Here is a 16028-nt window from a genome sequence, read left to right as displayed (position 1 = left end):
GACAACTGCATAGAAAAGCTCACAGCCTGGATTTGAAACGAGGTCATTTATCAATGTAAATCTAGAATTTATTATGACCATGAGAAGTTACGTTTCTTGAATGAAACTCAATATGAACAATTTTTTGTGCGCAGTTAATTACATACTGAGACAAACAAAAGGCAATGGACAAACTAGTTACTTGTATAGTAGCTACTTCTTACCCTAATTAATTCACAAATATTTTGTGAATGCAATGTAAGAAAGGTTTTCAGGCTTTAAATAATAATTCGACGGAATTGTCAGCTTTGACAATGAGTGCTTTTGTCTTCCATTACATCTCGCGTTACTATCTTTTCCTTTTGTTTTCTCAATAAGACACGAGCGAAAGATAAACAAAATTAGAACACAAGACAAGAGAATTAGACAATGAGAACAACACAAGCAACATTAAATGACGTTGCTATGCAATGCCTGAGACGTCAACTCAAAGAAAACTATTGAAAACCACGCTTTCAACAGCGGCGCACGGTTTTTCAATTTATCATAGAACCAAGCTAATATGTATAGAGCATGATTCCATTCCGTTTTGATCTTGCCTTCACCTTCTCTACCCTTCTCTCGTCTTTCATCTTAAAGCACAATTCTCCAGTCTGCGTCTACACACAATAAAAAAAAAGAAGACGGAAGATGAAGATGGACCCATGGAGTCGGCTTTAAGATATCTTCGCCTTGAAAAACAGGCGTTGGTAGCACACATTTTTTTCTTTCAGCGGACTGCCTCTTTTCTCTCGCTATCTCTGCCTCTGATGCAATCCTGCACTTCAATGATCTAGTTGAAAAGAAGGCGAGCAAGGTCTAAGATGCTTACCTCGATTTTTTCTCATTCATTTTTTTTTTTTGCTGCCCGTTTTCCTCTGGTCTCGCACTGGAAAAATACTCATTCGCCGGAAACTTTAGTTGAATTTTCAGAGAGTGAAAGTGGCCGAAAATTTCGAACTTCTGCGATGTAGTAAGCTCGCTGACTGTTTGTGAAAACATGTCCGTCCAGTTCGGCCACCAAAAACAATTTACCAAGTTTTTTTTTCTCCTGATATCGTGCCATTTATTTTTCATCCACTGTTAAGAAGTACTGCGTTTTTTTTCGTCTTGGAGTTTGGCTAAAACCTCTATTGTATAGTCACTAAAGATCTGCACCTTTCGGTAGATTGTGCAAGTAAAGATTGGCGCTTTGAACACCTGCATAAGTTTGACGTTTGACAGTGATATGCCGGCTACATCAACTATTATTATTCCAATTAAGTTAATATAGAGAGTAATAAGAGAGTGATGTAATATAGTGATGTAAATAGTGTAATATAGAGAGTAAATATAGACACCCTCGACTACAACCCCCGCCTAGAATCTCTTCCTGCCTCAACCACAGCTCCAATTACGCACATTCAGTGCCGCACGTCTTCGATGAAGGATTCTTTTTTTCCCAATGCAATAGCGCTCTGGAACACTCTTCCCGACTTTATTGTTTCTTCCGCTGACCACACGAATTTCCGTGAGAAACTAACAATCCCCTTCGTCTAGAATGTTTTGTTAAAAATGCATTTGCTACTTGACTCGCTTTTATGTAATTAATTGTTAGTGAGTCATTTTCATACATAGTATGTATTTAGTAGTATTTATGTGGTGTCTATGTTGTTGTGTTTAGTAGTTTTTTAGTGATTTTGATAATAGTGCCGCTTTCTCGGTTCCCTCCTGAGCATTGTTTCCTTTTCTATTCTTCGTCTATGTTTTCTTCCCCTATTCCCTCCTTTGCGTGATGAAGAGTTCCTCACACATTGTTTGCCCCCGCCTTATGTAATGCTTCCGGGCCTTTAAGGCTTCAATAAATTAAATGAAAATGAAAATATTGCAACTGAAACATTTATATCTAAATGCAGCACCTGCTACAAAGAATGTATTACGTCAGAGCTCATGGTAGCCGTATTGCCTTATCAATCTCGTGCATGACATCAGCAAGTACTGCAGAAAGCATATGAAGCTTGTGCCCATGGATGCTGCTCCTAGCTCTTCACACAATATCGTCTGCTTTGATGAATTTCTTGAGCTAGGTGCAATTTTCAAGGCTTGAAATAAATTAGATCACATTAAAACGTCAATGCCTCCAAATTTCCTTTTGAAACAACTGCGCCCAAGATGAAAATAAAAAGTTTATTAACAATTTATCGTTAATTCGCCTTCTGATATGAACACAATTAACGACAAAGTATGTATGCTTCGTTAAAAACATTATCGCCAAGAACACCCGGTCCAATACGCTCACAGTCTTCTTATATATAAAAAAAATTATGGTAAAAAAAACCCTGTATATCTGGCAAAGACGACTCCCTTAAATGCGCACAATTTTACGAACACCCCTATGCACCCAACACACTCTTGGATTGCCCGAGCAGTCTACACACACTACAATCTGTCTTTACGACTCTACCAAACGTTCCTGCTCACTTGACGAGTGGCTAATTAACCCAACACCAGCTAATGTGGCCACGTTAATGCATTGCTCTTACCGTGGTGGTAGAGCTAATCGTACCAGAAGAAGCGGACAAACCGCAATCAGGAGTTGACGCTACTAACGTCACACCGTCAGCCCTGTCTCCCGCAGCCTCTCAACATCAAATCCGCCATTCTGCCCCCAAACACGTTAACTCCGTGCAAAAGCCGAAATTTGTCATTCTTTTCTCTCTCACCTTCTCAAATACACTGCGAATTTTGTCATGCAAAATAGGCACCCTGCGTCCGTATATATGCCCGGTTAAAGTTGCATTGCGTCTGACGTCAAAGCTTTAGGTAAAGCCATGGCCTCCTCTATGTTTTGAATGCCAGTACAAGCGCTCGCTCCCCAATGGGAGCTGTTGGTGCTTCTTAGTTTAGTGAGATGCCGCGATGCGACGTTACTCAGATGGTACGACTGCTTCCGTCACGCGTGTGTCTGAGCGCGCGCCGCTGCCGTTCGGGCGGAAAAGCGGTAGACGCTTCGTCCCTGCGTCTCTCAGAGGGAGAGAGAACAAAAACTTCATTGATCAGTTAATCGGAGTTATGGCAGGCCTCGGTGGGGCCCTCAATCCGGGTCTCCACTGGCTCTTGCGGCTCCCTGAGCTTGGTCCAGGAGGGCCAATAGGCTCCCCTGATCCTCGCTTGCGAGCAGTGCCTCCCACCGCCGTACGAAGTCCGTCACGCTTAGAAAAGCTGAAAAGAAAAGCTTGGCCGAACCGTACATTCCTCCGTTTTGTGGGCCAGCGTGGGTTTTGCGCCGCACCACGGGCAGGTGTGTGTGTGTAATATGTCGGGTGCTTCTTGTGTAAGTGGTTTAGGGGTGGGTATGAATTGGTTTGTATGCGACGCCAGCCTTGGGCTTGTCTTCTATTTAGTGTGGAGTGCGGAGGGCCGTAGGTCCGTCTCTCCCTCCTCTGATTCTCTAATATGTCGCGCACTGCGGACAGTGGTTCCTCTAGGGTTCTGGCCGCTGCTCGGTCGTTGCTTCCTCGAGCTATGCGGTCTGCCCTTTCGTTCCCGTCGAGTGCGTTGTGCGCGGGGCACCACGTAATGCCATGGGCCGGGTCCAGTCGTGAGCCGAGCATTCTTTGGGCGCTGCGCGGTAGCATTCCTAGCATGAAGAGTCGACACGCTGCCCGCGAGTCTGCAAGCGCGTGAGCCGACTGACCCTTGAAGTCAGCGTCTCGTATCGCCAGCTCTATTGCCGCTGCCTCTGCTGTGTATACCGAGCTAGGCTTAACCATAGTGGTTATCGTGGTGACTGTTGGTTGCGGCGATCGCGTAGAAGTCCCGGCGAGTGGTTGCACTCGCATCCGTGTAGTAGGCGGCTGGATCCTTGGCGAATCGCTTCTCAGGTTATCGCGCCTCTGTCATTCTTCCTCCGACTTTCGTCGTGAGGCGCCACCGAGATGCTCCTCTCCCCCATGACCGTAAAGCAGGCGCGAGCGCTAGCCGACGGGGGAGAGTAGGAAAGGACGATAGGAGAAGGTGGTGAACGGTCGGATTGGCCGCGTTTGATCTGGCTGGCATTGAAAAAAAAGAATAGAGGAGGCGATTGTAAAGCAAACAATATGCATGTAACAAAGCAATTGACAGTCATGTAATTGCTAAAATGGAAATACATTGCATCATAGGTTAGACTTAGGACACGCAGCCGATAATTAGGATGGATGACGTATATCGTGTAGCTATGCACAAAATCTCGAAGCGTCCATAAAAGCAAGTGGCATGGTGTCACATGGCGCAGAGAGAGAGAGAGAGAGAGAGAGAGAGAGAGAGAGCCAAGCTTTAATGATATTCTGGAGGGGTTAGCCTGGCTGTGCGCCTGACAGCCTACTCGAAACATGCTACTCATGCAAAGAGGGCACTTTGACCTGTCTATGAGATTAAGATTCAGAATAAAATACGTAACTTTCTTAATGCGGTTTTTAAACCGTAAGCGCTGTTTTCAGTCGTTACTAACCATGCTTATTCCTCAAGTACGTGTAACAAAAGCATCGAAGCTTTACCTACATGGAAGATAGAGAGAAAGGGGGAAAGGAACGGAGATTAAGCAGAAGAAAGTGTCCGATTTGTTATAATGCGCGGGGATTGGAGAAAACGGGGTTAGAAAGAGGGGAGCATGTGAGAGAAATAAAAGAATGAAAAACTATGACAGTCTCCATAAACGAATGTCGCTCCCAAAAGAAAACTTCACCAAAAAGTCCCGCTTCGTGCATAGTTATTTACCCCTTATGGTTACCGTCGGCATACTCGTATATACATGGGATCGGCTCTTCCCCCATTTCTGGTGCATCAGACGTAATTTTTCATTTACATTGACTTATACTACACGTAACACGTTCTTGTGTCCCTTCTTATAGTGTGATGGTCCCAAGCACGCTGATGTCGCTCTCCAGTCCGCATGCGCCGATGTACTTTCCAGGCGATCGTCTCAGCTTCCTGGCAGTCTGGCGGTGGAAGGAGCTATCACACAACCGTGATTCCCAGCCGATGCGCAATCAACAGCAAAAACGCAGAGTGTGCGAATTAGACAGTGCTGGCTGTGCTGATACGCTGCCACTGCTGCCGAAAATCGGTCTTGTTTCCCGGAAATCTTGAGAAATGACTGCGCATCTTGAAAAATAAAAACCGTTCACAGCGTTAACCTTTGTTTTCAGGGTTAAAAAAGCGTTGTGACGTGTCCAGGGTTCCGACTTCCAGTTCAACCATCCCGTGTACTCTTGGCGCATCTCCTATCAAGCCCAAGAAAGGCTCAGGTGTTCATGGCTAAATAAAGTCGTCACTCAGCAAAAGTGGTAGGAAAACTTATGTAGAATCTCCTCAGAGAGTTATCTGAGTGATGCGGGAGCATATCGCAGTAACGACATTTGTGTCCAGGGTTCACACTCAACACTGCTGGTAACCCTGGCACCGCTCAGCGGCTGCGGTAGTCGTGGAGTCGTTGCGGTAAACGCCACAGCGCTGCGGTGACACGAACTGCTGCGGAAAGCAGCTCAATGTGAACTGATAAGGCAAGCAAACTGCTTCAGGCTTTCAGGCGATGGCACCAGGTGCGCTGATAACGTTTCGAACCGAAGCTACGGCTGCTCCACAGCTCTGTCTAACTGATAAAGGTGTGCGTAGTGCGTGCCTGATTGCACACATCACTTGGTCACTCAGACGCGACGCGCTTGTGCCACTACTCGCGCGTTCATCGTCGCCTTTTTCCACTGCTGGTTCCGATGGCGCTGATCATGCCAGCGTTCCCATGCTGTCCGCCACGTTTGTCGTCGTCTTCTTCCGCGACTGGCTGGCTCTATCTTGAAAGCGACCGCCTTACGCGAAGGAAGGACGGACGGAAGCACGAACAGTATTCTCGTTAGGTAACCATATAAATGTTTACGCTTTGTTAAGCATCCTCCGCTTCTCACAGCAGAAAGCACCGCAATACGTGAAAATTCTGGATAGATTTGCCGTTATTTGCTGCTAGTTTTGACACCAGCAGTGCATTTTAGTTTCTAAGGAGGGAGGTGATGTTATGCAACCAGAGCGAAGATGGCGTAAGGCTAAAGGAACGTGTCATCTGCATAGATAGAGACAACGCTGTACATACGTCCGCAGCCGTGATTGCTATCAGCTTGCGCTTTTGTAAGAGGGGCGATAAAGGAAACTGTACAAGCGATGTGAAGCGCATGAATACTCCCCTTTTACTCCAACAAAACAGTGTGGTCCTTCAGGTATTAATTGCTGCAAAAATTAAAGTCGAGCATTATACCTTGTTTTGAAAAAACATATGCACAATGAAATGCGTTTGCGAAGCCAATATTCATATGCTTCTGTGCTTCCGCATTTTCTCTCCAAAAAAATTCTGTTCCTTTCGGGTATCAGAAGCAAATATGCGCCTCAGGACACCGGCCTACGAACACGTGGAGTTTTTGTGGCACCACCATGGCCACCAAAATGAGACAGTCATGTTAACGGGTTTGATGCACGGACCGTATAAGGCGGACGGAAAAGGAGATGGGAGGAGAGTCGGTAGCCTATAGCCTTCTGTAATTTCTCTAGGTGCAGTCGAAAAGGGTACGTGACCAATTTTCTCCTCTAGCACTGGTGTTGTGTGGAGCCAACCGAGGTCAGCAAATGTGAAACCATGACAAGAAAAAAAAGGAAAGAAAAAAAAGCATTCCTCCACGGAAGAATGAGACTGCCCGCGGTCCACTTTGCCTCGGGTGATGCTTAGGCAAGCAGCGACAAAACGATAGACAAAGCGTGGAATGGACCTTTTGGTGGATCAAAGCCCCATGCGGCACATTTACGTCCTCAAACATTTTCATCCTTCCTCTAGCTTTTTTTCTTCTTTCTTTTCACTTGTCCTTGAAAGCTGTCTGCTTGGTTTACGAAATAAACTCTTGCCATTACAGAGCCTGGTGAGCAGCCTGCCTCCGCGCATTAAGCTTGAGCTGCAATCGTACCTTGATGCCTCAGGCGATGCTCTAATGTCGTAACAATGCATCGTTAAAAACCTGCCGCCACTGAAATCCAGGCCTTTAGTATAGGAGTCGGAATAAAGCCGTGTTTAAAAAGCTAACAGTTGTTTGCAAGCTTCAAACTTTGTATGCGACATTACGGCACAAACCCAGAATTTTGTTTTCGGGGGGGGGGGGGGGGGGGGGCAGCCCAAGGCAACTTTTCTATGCAAATGATGGGGGGTACCTTTACTAGTACAAATGTGAATAACGCCCGCCATTCGCCATAAAAATGCGTAAACTCACAAAAGAGAAATGAAATAAGGTGTATTTTACAGGTGCGCCTGTGCGATACACCTCTTCTTTACTTGGCAAGCAAAGAACCGCGTCAAATGGACTGGCGCAGAAAAGAAGCACAGGAAGAACACTGCCAAGAACAAGTAAAGAAGCGAAAGCGTAAAACAAAGATTGTTTTAGTAGAATAGAACTTAAAAAAAACAGCAGTTGGCAACAAAGGCCCACAGACAGCCCGGAGATGTGTTAATCCGCCAGCCAATCACAGAGGAAAACAAAATCATCCTCGTGCGGCCTTTTTAAAATGGGTCGTACTTGATACCTCCGGCGCGTCTGCTGTTCTTGAAGAGTCTTTTCATCGGCGGAAGCAATCAGGTGTGCAACAGACATGGACAAAATGTATAAAGTCTGAGCATTTCGCTCATCAAAAAGTCTGCAGTACCATTCATTTCACTGCTCAACCTGTTTTACTCATGAAACTTCACTGTCCTGAACTGAAGTGAAACTTCACAACAAATAGTTGTAGCGAAGCAAGCATGTTATGTCAGTTGAATAAGAAATTAGGCATTCGCCATCCCACTATAACAGGCAAGAGAAAAGGTATAAAATTACGCGCTGATCATTTTATTTTTGAAGTTACCGCCTTATTCGGGTAACAGAAAAATTTGAAGTACGAATTACTTGCAGCCTCGCGGAGGAACAGTGGCTGGCGGTTATGAGGGCGTGGGCGGGGCTTCATTGCAGACTTAACTTGTATCCGACTATAACAGCGTTTTTCTTTTATTTTCTCTGGAAGAATTGTGCAGAAATATGTACTTGCGTAACAATCACAGTTTTTTTGGATTCATCGTTTACTGCTCTAACAAGTTAGGTGCCACAACCGACGCGTATTCTTATTTGGGAAGTTACGTAACGATGCGTGGCCGCCAGTCGCGTACAACCGCGTATGGCGCAGGAAGCTGCGATTCTACACGTACTGCGCCCACCGCCAAAGGTTAGAAACACACCTACATAAGCACAGCAGAGAAGTGGCTACGCTAGGCGGCTCGAATGATAACTGTAGAAGCGTCATTCAAAACACAAGGAATTGTCCTACACTTCCGCTGGCATTTTCTCTGCTTTCTTATTAAATAAAAAGATGGCGATCCATACATATTTTCATAAACAACGGGTAAATCTGTTAATTTTCGCTTTTCTTTCCGGTTTGGCTGTTGCCTTCGCTCTCTCCCTTGGAAGGTCGCTTAATTTCTCAAATCCTTGCGACTCTTGTTTCCAGTTGGCAATTTTGCACGAAAAGAGCTGTACAATTAGGGAAAAACCAGACGAGTTAACGGGTGACAGTCATATTGCCTATGACTTTAAGGCTTATTGCAGGGTTTGATGATGAACGCTGTCTCGCATTATTTTATTTTCCACCTTATCTACCGCATATCACGGGTATATGTATAGCCATCACTCGAGGAAATAATTAAACAAAAAGAAAATCTTAACGCAGTTGGCATTTTCTCTGGCCGCAACTCGTTCCACGTTCATGCAGACCAGTTGACCACAAACTGAATCACTTTCCTGGTCTCTGGATCAGTCTAAACTAACGAAGCAACTGTTACACGCGTGACCGTTGAATAGCCGGTGACAACTGAATGTATCTGGAGTTAATCGCGTGGGCACCGAATTGATGAGGAAAGTGGTCTTCACATCCCAGTAGACGCCGATAACTACTGCCATCCAAAAGGAGTGAAAAAGGCAGCAAAATGTTGACCGCCGAATAGCTGTCAAATCTCAACATTGATTTGGCGGCGCTTTAGCAATGTGTGAGAAGTGGTGGCGTGAGCGGGGAGGGGAGGGGGCGGACCCCCCCTCCCCCTTGGGTAAGGCATGTTGGCCTAGTTGGTGCGGATTCAGCTTGGAGGGAATGACACAAGAGAAGACGACGTATAAGTCTAGACGATAAGACTGGAGGAATTCTTAAAATTGCGCTGCCATATACCGCAAACTCACGGAACACATGTGGCCGCAAAATTGAAGAGTATATTGAACGCGACTCTTCATATAAAGTGCTCATAGAAACGATGCAATTATCATCTGCTTCGGTACCAGCAGAACCACACTGCGATTGACATGTGGGTTCTATCTTTTTAATGAACTCCCACATCAGGTAGTACATTTATTTGACGAGCTAATGTTGTAAAACTTACAAATCTCATTTAGATAATCAAGATCGGCAGTATGGTAATTCGTTTTTGCGACTTTTAGAAAGGATGTAAAAATATTCAAGATCGACCACCTTGTAGCTATAAGGCTTTTTTGCTGCGTCCATCAATGAAACTGAGTGGTAGAGTTGAACAAATGTTCAATTAATCCAAGAACATGAATTTCTAGCGCCGAACGAGACAGACACCTACGCACAGAACGAGAGAGAGAGAAATAGACGAGAGGAAAGGCAGGAAGGTTAACCAGACGCACGTCCGGTTTGCTACCCTGCAATGGGGGAAGGGGTACAGGGACGAAAAGAGAGAGAGAGATGAGATAGAGAGAGCACAGTTTCGTGCACATTTGAAGGTGCGCACCGAGTCCTAACATGGTTTTTAAGACCTGTCCACTTGAGCTACTTCAACAACGCTTTCGTGGCTTTCGGTGGCACCGACGCGTACGGCCATGGTGCAAGGATCTTTATTTCTGAAGATGGCCTAAAGTCCAGGTGGTTCAGTGCTGCCTGGAGATCTTCACGCTCGACGTCGTACTGAGGACAGAGACGCAGTATATGCTCAATCATTTCTACAATTCCACAAGAGCCACATATGGACGTATCCCTCTTCCAATGTGGAACGAGTAGGCCTTCGTAAACGCCACCCCGAGCCAGAGCCGACACAATACTGTCACCTCAGAGAGGGAAACTTTTGATGGCACTTGTAGCTTTAAAAATAGATCAAGCCTGTGAAGATGACACTTCAGGAGGTTTGGAGAAGAGCGGTATTTGTGTGTCATAGTTTAGTCACGATATGAAGCTTTCTTGCTGCGTCGGTTCTTGATAAGGGGATTGGAACTGGTCGGGCTTCCAGATGGGCAGACCAGGCGGCTTTGTCGGCGAGGTCATTACCAGCAATGTCGGTATGTCCAGGTAGCCACTGGAATATAATTTCATGCCCTTTAGCAACAGCTTGATGGTGGTCTTCTCTTATCTCATGTCAGCTGCTCAAGAGTCCTATCATATAGGACAAAATGCAGACTCTGAAGTGCTGAACTCTGAGCTCCGAACTCTTAAGTGCTAAAAGCGTCACATGTATCATCAACGACAGCTGCTGAACTAGTAGCCCTGCGTGCGGCTCTTCATTTCATTCAAGAGGAACCACCCCACGCATGGTCAGTCTTCTGTGGTTCCAAGGCAGCCCTACAGAGTGTACTCTCAGCACTGCACAATGGATCACATGAGCAGCTCGTCGCAGAGATCAGAGAATTCCATCATCGACTAGTTGACAAAGGACACGATATAATATATGAGTGGTCGCCTAATCACTGTGGCATACATGGCAATGATCGAGCAGACGCTGCTGCCCGATCTGCCCATGACGGCGTCAACTGTGTTGCCATTCCTCTTTCCAGAGCCGACACAGCGAAAAAACTTTCCGTACTTGCGTCTGACCTGACATTAGCCCAATGGAATTCATCCAATTTCACAAGTGCACGCCTCCATACCCTGGACCCTAATTTACAGCTCCGTATTCTGCCCGACCTTCCACGAGGTGACTGCACCCTTCTAGTCCGTCGATGGCTTGTAGTAGCATTTTCAAATACCTACTCTTTCCTTATCGGAATGGCCAACAGCCCACTTTGTGACTTCTGTGGGTGCAATGAAACAATTGAGCATCTTCTTTGTCAGTGCTAACCTAACCCACAAAGAACGGTCTTCTCAGCCACCCTAGACAAACTGGATAAGCGCCCAATGTGAGAAAACAAGATCCTTGGAAAATGGCCTACGCGAACATCAGCGCGATCTGCTATGAAGGCGCTGCTGCGATACGTGAAAGATACGGGACTTTCTGACAAATTGTAACTGTACATTGTGTGACGTAGGACTCTACGGTGACACTGCGTAAGACTAGGAACGGATTTGCGGGCTGCGTGACAGTGCCCACAGAAACAGTTTGTGTGTACGCGCGTGTGTGTGTTTAGGTTTTTTTCTTTTTTATTTCCTTCCCTCTCTCACCTATTGCATCCGCTTGCCCCTCCCCCAGTACAGGGTAGCCAACCGGAGATAATCTCGGGTTAACCTCCCTGTCTTTCCTTTGCCTTTTTCTCTCTCTCTCTGAAGTGCTGCCTCAGAATCACAAACGATGACCCATTTTTGAGGCATCTCTTGCAGCAGGTATTTGACAGCAGCACGCAGGGCAGCAATCTCTACTGCCATTGATGTTGTCATGCGTGACAGTTTGAATTTCATTGTGGTCTTCGTATCCGGAGTTCAAACGGCACCTCAAGAGCTGGTAGATGAGACCGAACCATAAGTATAGATGTGTATTGTGTCCCCATATGTCTCAAAAATTATTATAGGGTCATCTCTTTCAGTTATCTTGAGGTGATTGGCCTTCTTCACACCCGGAACACATAGGCGCACTTGAGGCTGTTGGAGACACCACAAGAGTAATAAGGCCTTGCTGTTTATTTTTTATCCTAATGAAAGACACTCTGTATGGGTGATGATAACTTCAGAAAACGTCGCACGAGGTCTCTGCGATGGCAAGAACGCCAAATGCTGATGGGGGACGCGGGAAAGATGATGGATATGCGTCCTAAGACAATTCACAGTACCGTATGGTTGGATGGTATGACCTTTGGGGAGCACGATTGTTGCAGCTGTTGGCGTACAGCGAGGAAGTCCTAAACACGTGCACAATGCTTGGCCCTGTAAGCTCTCCAATGAGCGAATATTTGACTTGCATATACTGGATCACACTAGAAGGCTGCAGCGTAGATATCCTAGAAACGATAACAAATAATGTTAATGCCTGTGGTTGTGCACTTTGTCCATTGTCTTATTCTGCGCTAAAACCTCGTGCGAAGGACTGTAGACTAGTCCAAACCAACATTTTGCTCGTGCAAGTTATTGTGTAGGAAGAGTGGTGGCTGAGTCTTTTTTCAGAAGTCAAAGCATTACGTTATAGCCTGGTAATCACTTTCAGATGGGTGGCAAAAAGCCACTAATTAATGGTATCGATTGTTTTTCTCCCCAAGTATACTTGCTGCACCCGCGTGGCTACATGGTAGAAAACTTGAGTGTCGAAGTGGTGATACTTGCTCTGGAAACACTTTCAACCCTCGAAGGAGCAGTTCTAGCTTGCCTAGTTACTGAGTAGCACAACCGTCAGCGCAAGTTCGTGCTCGTTTGAGCAGCATGGCATCTTAACAACCACTTCCTGAACCTGTCGGAGAGTGCGGGTTACTGCTAATTTGACTTTGGCGCATATCTTTTGAATTCTGGAGCCGCATATCCTCAAATTTCGGAGAACAGCTGTTACACGTACGTACAAAAAGTCAGACTTTATCTTTTGCGTCACTTCTTGAAAAAAATTGTAAAACAAGCCGTGCGTGTCCCCTGCGGATGCGGATGACATACTTGCAATTTGCGCTGCTTCAAAGGAAATATCTAACAAATTCTTCTGGCAATTTTATGGGGCAAATACCCTAATGATCAATCATCGTAAAGAAATATCACAAAAAACAAAATTGCACCTGCCCGCTATAGGTATTAATACCGCAAAGAAGCTTCCGTCATAAGCACAATAATAAATATGATTCTAAAGAATATGCTAACCAAGTATGCGATACCTTTAATTTTTCCCGCAAGTTGTCACGTCTTCATATATATGACCAAGAAAGGCAATATGGACTCTACCTTGAAGTTATTTTTTTTTCAGTATATTCAGCATGTGGCAGCCAACACAGCATAACTGCAATTGTAAGCGAATGTACAATGTCTTGACAATAAAACTTGGAATATAGTTTGTCGTACCATATCAAACACATATCGTTGGAAAGATAATGACCCACCTGCATAAAGCACTTGCCACTTGCACTGTATTTAGAATAAATAAATACAAAAACCGGAAGATTCCAATAGACTCAAGGCAGGTATATCTTCAAAACATCCACAACGCTTTGATATGAGCACGTCTAAACGACATCGCTTTTAGAGCGCTTCTATTTCATAGTTATTGATTCATTTTTGATTTACTTTTCTAGCACAGCACCAGCGAAGAGTAGTCCTTTCGCATTAACCCAAACAAGGAAAAAATATACTTTTGAAAATTATGGGGTTTTACGTGCCAAAACCACTTTCTGATTATGAGGCCCACTTAAAACTATTCTTCTAAAATCTTGTTCGAGCCAAGCAAACCGCATTACGACAGATATTCCCGTCGGGCGTTTCGCTAAGTTGAAACCCAACTAACTGCTCCTCAGTGTACCACACGGATACTCACTTTTGTTCACACGGACCTCATCAAAACTACAGTGGCTCCATAATCCCCTTGCACCAAAAACAAAAATTCCAGAGCAAACAGTTCAGCACTCCGTTGCTATGCGCACAATTGCCCGCTGATAATTCGAGGCACGCCTAGGGACTGCTCGAGGCACGCCTAGGGACTGCAACCTCTCCATCAAATCACAAAGTTTCAACATTTTCTTTGCCAAGAATGCAGCTCAGAAGCTCCAGGACACTGTCAAAACTGTGTTTTACTGCTTGTTATCTACTTTTGAAACTTTACCTGTCTGCGCCCAGTGTCTGCACGGCAGCGCCTCTCGTTTTACGTTCTTGCGCCTTTTACGCTTTCTTTTGTCATCACATTGTTCCGGTGTTCCCAAAGCACTTATGATTTACACTAAGAGCAGCTGTAGTTGCAGCTGCGCAAAGGATTTGTAAAGTGTGCCTGCAATAATTTTACTTTCTTCCACCGTAATAACACGTTACCACTCTTCATTCTCTTGGGAGCCCCAAATTTCACAACCAATCGCCAACATTACACCGCCTGTCCGCCTCTCTCATTTGCTTTTGGAATCGGCTGAAACGTCCTCCACACGCTAGCGCCCACTGGCAGTTCTCGTTAATGATGGGCGCGTAATGATCGCCCCGCTTTGCACTGCGCAATCTTTGACACGTGCGGACAAGCCCCTACACGGACACCATCCCAATTTGCTGTTCTTGCGACAGCGGTTTCGCGCTCGGAAACTGTATTCGCTGAGTGGGCCCATCGGTTCCTTCTGCTATGCTGTCGTCATTATTCAGCCGTGGTCCTCGTCGGGTCTTCAAGCTACCTCATCACCGACAACTTCACCGCCACTGGATGGCGAAAACGATGGTGTGCGCGGAGGAAAAGAAGACGTCGCCGAACTCCGCCCCTGGGTATTGAACTCATGCTTATGCTTCTGTGACCACGTACAAATCGGATCTGGATGGATGCACTAACCACTAAATTGCCTAGTAACCTTTGTGTCTGGCGACTTTTGCATGGTTCCGTGAGCCAAGCAAACTGGTTGCAATATCGCATGTGACGAAGCCTTGTTGTGCCGGCCGAAAACAAGTTCTTGAGAAAATTAGCGGAGTACAATGTGATAGGTTGCTGCCGTCGCAGTAATTGAGTTAGAAACAATAAATATTGCTTAAGGGGACATATTTTTTGACGACTTCGATTTAGGTTCGTATAGATTTCTAAATTCCACCCGCCGTGGTTGCTTAGTGACTTAGTTGGGCTCCTAAGCACGATGTGCTTAGGAGCCCAACACAAACACCCGCCCCCATCGAATCCCGGCCACGGCGGCCGCATTTCGATGGGGGCGAAATGCGAAAATACCCGTGTACTTAGGTTTAAGTGCACGTTAAAGAATCCCAGATGGGCCGACGTTCCAGAGTCTCCCATTACGGCGTGCCTCATATTCAGGAAGTGGTTTCGGTACGTAAAACCCCATAATATCTATTTCTACATTCCCGTATCAATGCTAGGTTGTGGCTGGATGAATTCTGGGGTTTTAATTAAAACCACTATTTGATTATGAAAAAAAACGACGTAATGGGGGACTCCAGAATAATTTCGACCACCTGGGGATCTCTAACGTGCCCTTTCCCATGTATGGGACGCGGGCGTTATTACATTCCGCCCACAACTAAGTGCGGCCGCCGCAGCCGGGCTTTGATCCCGTGAACTCGTCATTAGCAGTGCAACAACATAGCCCGTTAAGCCACTGTGGTGGGTGCAGCGCTACGATGTAGTAGCATCAATTGGACACATATTTATTGTATGGTGACACTACCTTTATGCAAAATATGTGAAAAAGCAATGTGCCATCCTGATGTACCGTCGTTCCAGCCCCAGTTCATTTTTGCATGCTCCCTCTTTACCAGACTGCAGTGTTCTGTCTCGCAAGAGAGCCTCACATAGCCTCGGAAGCATGTGTAATGCAGAACTCAAAGAAGCCTCGTTATCATTTGGACGCACCATCTGCCATATTCAACACTAAATGTTTCTCCTCCACCTCACTATGCCAAGAAACAAGGCTAAATTAATTAGGTGTTGTCAAGGCACCAATACAGAGCTATAAAGCGTTGCTTTCGATTCTATAAATATAGTGAATTATTTGCGTAATTGTAGACTCCCTGAAAGATGACGAACAGGTATATTGTAAAGAATGATTTAGCATAGACTTGACACGCCTCATTCTCTCTGATTTCTTTAATGCAGCTTCTCCTTCCTCGTTTTCAGTTGCGTACGG

General features: G+C 45.6%; 1 long non-coding RNA gene across 1 annotated transcript in view; it reads right to left on the bottom strand.

The window, feature by feature from the left end:
• LOC140218393 (uncharacterized) overlaps positions 1-16028 on the bottom strand; it is a 143121-nt gene that overhangs the window by 25798 nt on the left and 101295 nt on the right. The window lies entirely within an intron of this gene.

This window comes from Dermacentor andersoni, chromosome 5 (assembly GCF_023375885.2).
Source record: "Dermacentor andersoni chromosome 5, qqDerAnde1_hic_scaffold, whole genome shotgun sequence".
NCBI classification, from domain to species: Eukaryota; Metazoa; Arthropoda; class Arachnida; order Ixodida; family Ixodidae; genus Dermacentor; species Dermacentor andersoni.
This window is presented reverse-complemented; position numbering and strand designations above follow the sequence as displayed.